Here is a 5,000-nt window from a genome sequence, read left to right as displayed (position 1 = left end):
TTGAACTGAACTGAACTGAACTGAACTGAACTGAACTGAACTGAACTGAATTGAACTGAACTGAACTGAACTCATCTCAGAACTGAATTGAACTGAACTCATCTCAGAACTGAATTGAATTGAACTTAATTAATCTGAATTTCAGTTGAATTGAGTGGACCTGAGTTGAAGTGGAGTGTGAGTGGATTGGAAGTGCGAGTCTCTCAGCAGACGAGGCAGCGGGGCTGTGACCTGCGGTGGGCTCTGGTGTGGGAATTAGAGAAGTATTTGCTCTGCCGCGGACCGTCACGAAGACCAGCCCAGCCAATGGTGTCCAAGAATAAGAAGGAAGGGAAATAATTGCTTCTCAGGGGTTTTTGGTGTGGTCCCGGAGAGGTGACGCAGAGGACAACTCCCTCAACTGACCCTTTAGCCCTCCTATTCTGATCCCTCTTTCACACTCTTGCTTTGTGTGTCTCTCTCTCTCTCTCTCTCTCTCTCTCTCTCTCTCTCTCTCTCTCTCTCTCTCTCTCTCCCTCCCGCCCTCTCTCGCCCTCCCTCTCTCTCTCTCTGTCTCTCTCACGGTGCCTTTGATTGTGGGGGTGTTGGTGCACCTGTGCGAGCTCAGTTGACACCTCTCAGGGTTGTTTCCCATAATTCCATCTGATCAAAGAGGTGCAGGCCGCATCTCCCACAGATCGTATTAGATCTCTGGGCCTGATAAGGACGCCACACACATACACACGCACACACACGCATACACACACACACACTCACACACACACACACACAAACACACACACACACACACACACACACATACATACTCACACACACACATACTCGCACACACACACACACACACTGCTCTCCAAGACAGTTGATTTCTTTGTCTTTATATGAGACGTATGCTTGAGACATACAGTATGCTGATGCTGAAGCCTATCTGACATGTCTCCCAATTGTGTTGTTAATGCAAGTGACTTTATGCACACACACACACACACACACACACACACACACACACACACACACACACACACACACACACACACACACACACACACACACACAATAGACACACATTTATAAATACATACCCAAGTACACACACACTCTCTCTCTCACACACACACACACATACACCCTCACACACATATAGATGCATACCCAAGTACAGACACACATACACACACAAGCCCACAAGCCCTTTTTTTACTTTGGCTCTGGGTAGAGTCATTTGTTCATGTCTCTAGTTGCGTAAAAGGCACAGGAGTGGTGGCATAACCAGGGCTCTGCTGATCCACAGAGGAAGCACATGGGCTGCCCAGTTAAGCCCTCTTTAAGAACCCAGCCTTTCTGCTGCAGTGTCCAGCGTCCAGCGTCCGGACCTCCTGTCTCCTCTGTCCTCAGTCCCTTCCTGCCGAGGAACCTAGCTTGTGTGACCGTGTGTGTGTGTGTGTGTGAGAGCGTGTGTGTGTGCGAGTGTCTGAGCGGAGAGCGTCCACTTCGCTCTCGCACCTGCCAGCCCCCGAGGCCAACAGGGGCCTCGTTTGGTTGCAGCGTGCCGGAGGAAGACGCTGGAAGCAGCTCAGGCCAGCGCAGCGGCGTGTGCGGTCCGTCCGCTGCTTTAACGGGGGCCGGCTAATTACAGCGTGGCCGGGCCCAGGCGTGGGGTGGGCTGACGTCAGCGTTGCCTAAAGAGCGGTCACAGGAGAGCCACTCCAGACTAGCAGCACTTCCCCTCGGCTGGACCGGCGAGCCGAGGAAGGCTTAGCGAGGCGAGCGGAGGAAGTGGTTTCATTAGGACCTCCTCCTCCTCACCTATTGCATGTCTCAGAGGTTTTATGCCTGACCAGGCTGTTCACATGTGAACTTGGTGAACTGGTCTGACACTGGTTTGATGTCGACGGAAGTAGACAATGAGGTTTTGGATAGATATGTATGTTGTGAGACATGTGCAGTCTGTCTCTGTCTCTATCTCTCATTCTCCCTCTCTGGGGTTGTGCCCCCCCCGCCCTCCAACATACACACACACACACACACGCATGCATTTTTCCTTCTTCTAAACAACACAGACATTGAGCACTTAACACACGCAGTAAAGATGTGTTACAGCGTCCGTAAGAGAGATTTGCAATTTTTTTTGTCCCAGAATTTTTTTTTTCTCTCTCTCTCTGTAACATACACTTTAATCCAAAGCCACACAGTGAAGGCATATATTTTGCCAGTTCTTGAATATCCTGAGAAGTGAACCCGCAGCCTTGGCACGGTCACTACTCCAATCCACTTAGGGCAATGGAATCTTCCTCTTGAGGACGGACTAAACAAAGTCAATTGACTGTAGGCTTGGCCAGCTGTGTGCAGCAGTTCCATAGCTCTCCCCAGAGAATTGATCCTTCTCCAAGAAAGCTTTGGGCTCAGTGATAAAATCATTAGTGTTTTGTGGTGGTAATACTGTATGTAATGTTACAATAGTAATCATTAGTATTTTGTAATGGCACAATCTCTCCGTATGTTCATATGGATCCCTTGCAGTGTAGTTGCACAGTGGCAGTGGTCCAGAGCCTTTGTGTTAAATGAACATGATGCACGTGCTTTGAGAAGCCTGCCATGTGTGTATTTGCTGGGATGTGTCCCTGTTGATTTACACTGTTATTGGAGCCCATCACTGTCTAATCAGCCATGGCCCTGAACTGCTCATAATTCCTCACGCTGCAGCACGCCATGAAACAGATGACTGTATTTAGCATTAGCGTTTACCCTCTATCCCCATCTCTTATACCCACTCTCTCTCCCTCTTTCTCTCTCTCTCTCTCTCTCTCTCTCTCTCTCTCTCTCTCTCTCTCTCTCTCTCTCTCTCCCCCTCTGTCTTTCTCTCAGCTGTAAATCTGACTCCGGGGCCGTCAGCAAGCTCTCCTCTCCGCTCCGCTCCTCATGTGGTTCCCAATAATGGGAAGAATGTCCAAGGGAGTCGCCCTCTGAGTCGGCCAACTGCACCAGACCAGGGTTGCTCTCTTTAAGGTCCTCTTACAAAAAAAAAGCAACAAAAAAAAAAACATGGGGATGGTGTTAGTGGGGGGAGATTGGGTGGGCTGAATTGGGGTGGGGTGGGGGGGTGGAGGGAGTCTTAGTATATTTTAGCTTTAATTACTTCCAACCAATAACTATGTGGGGCATTTATTTGCCCCCCCTCCCCGACCCCCTCAACTTAAAACATCGCCCTCAAATAACAGGAAGGGAGTGCACTCGAAAATAAAGTTGTTTGTGGCAAGCTTTTATGTCCGGCGGAGGAATTTGAGAAGCTTAGTTTAGTTTTTTCTCTCTCTCTCTCTCTCTCTCTCTCTCTCTCTCTCTCTCTCTCTCTCTCTCTCTCTCTCTCTCTTTCTCTCTCTCCCTCTTTTCCCCCCTGGCTAACCGTTGCTTCTGGTTGTGAGGTTGGACAGATGTCTGGTCTGCGTGGGTCTGAGCTCATGGTGATTGCGGCTCTTCACGCCGCGTCGCGCGTCCCGCTCCCGCTCCCGCTTTTTTACGGCCCCGGGGACGTAGTTCACACATCACTGGTCTCATTTAAACACGGTGGCCCTGTGACTCAGAGCCCTCTGCCCGCCCGGAAGATTTAAGATCTTCCCCCCACTGACTTCATCATGCCAGGCATCTTAAACTCGTCTGCTTCTTTTATACACACACACACAAAAGAAAAAACATTCTGGTTTAAGTCACAGCGAGGCACTTGTTGGATTGTGGCTTCTTTTCCCAGGCTGGTTTTGTGGAATTTTGGCTCTTTCTCTCTCTCATTTCTCTCTCTCTCTCTCTCATCTCTCATCTCTCTTTCGCTTCTCTCTCTTTCTCCCTCCCTCTCTCTTTCTCTCTCTCTCTCTGGAGGTGCAGTGTTGCGCTACGAGGCGTTTCTGGTTCTTGCTGGTGAGCTCTTCGCTTTCTTAAGAGCCGCAGCGGAAAGGAAAAGGGGGCCGCGGCTGCTTGCGCGAGCAGATGTTCCGTCAAGGCACACGGAACCGGCCTGTTCTACCACAGGACTCTGATTATTTATACACCCTGGTTTCTCACAAGGCACATGTTCCGGAAACCTCCTGCCCAGCTCCGGTTACCCGCCTGTGATGCATTCTGGGAGTGCTCGAGCCAGCACCGCCTGTGCCATCTCCCCACACAAAGCCAAGGCTGGATATCCGAATACATTTTCATGTGCAGAAATCGTTCTTATGCCCCCCACCCCACCAAACAGGGAGAGAGAGTGAGAGAGAGAGAGAGAGAGAGAAAAGGAAAAAAGAAAAGAGAAAGAAAAGAAATGAAAAGAAGAAAAAAGGAAAGTAAGGGAAAGAAAAAGAAAGGAAAGAAAATAAAACAAGAATCCCACCCCAGAAGAGTCTCACACACAGAGGCTGGTGCTAGTTAAGTGCACCTGCACAAGCGTCAGTTTGAGTGATTTCTGCTGTTTTGTGCCTGAGAGAAGTGCTTTTACACATCACCGCCTTTCTTTCTCCCTCTCTTGCTCACTCCTATTCTCCCTCACTCGCTCTTGCTTCCTCTCTTCCTCTCTCTCTCCCTCTCTCTCCTACTCTACCCTTCTCTCTCTTTTTCTTTCTTGCCATTTGAAATTTATGTGAGCGTTCTGATAAATTGGGATTCAGTTCAGAAACTGAGTTCAGTTCAGAAAGACAGCCTATCATGTTGAGTAAGACATATCATCTTTCTCTCTCTCTCTCTCTCTCTCTCTCTCTCTCTCTCTCTCTCTCTATGTATATATATATATATATATATATATATATATATATATATATATACCCTCTTTTGTCATCCCAGAGGCATTTCACTTGCCCTGCTAGTGCAGCTGAGAATGATAGCCCATTATATTTAGCATCAGTGAAGGTTTTAATTCACTGCAAATGTTATGCAAACCAGCAGCAGCCCTGGTTTAGGTGACAGGTCTATCCAGGACATCTCCATGCCCACGCCATTACCGCATATGCAGTTCATATGCGCACAAGAACATTAAATGAAAT

At 48.6% G+C, this 5,000-nt stretch overlaps 1 protein-coding gene across 1 annotated transcript in view; it reads left to right on the top strand.

Moving 5' to 3' along the window:
* Positions 1-5,000, top strand: part of cfap299 (cilia and flagella associated protein 299) — an 88,663-nt gene that overhangs the window by 59,479 nt on the left and 24,184 nt on the right. The window lies entirely within an intron of this gene.

This window comes from Alosa pseudoharengus, unplaced genomic scaffold (assembly GCF_046254945.1).
Source record: "Alosa pseudoharengus isolate Yale_2024_CS ecotype anadromous, Long Island Sound unplaced genomic scaffold, YU_APseudo_1.1 YU_APseudo_1.1_scf_6, whole genome shotgun sequence".
In the NCBI taxonomy this organism is placed as follows: domain Eukaryota; kingdom Metazoa; phylum Chordata; class Actinopteri; order Clupeiformes; family Clupeidae; genus Alosa; species Alosa pseudoharengus.
This window is presented reverse-complemented; position numbering and strand designations above follow the sequence as displayed.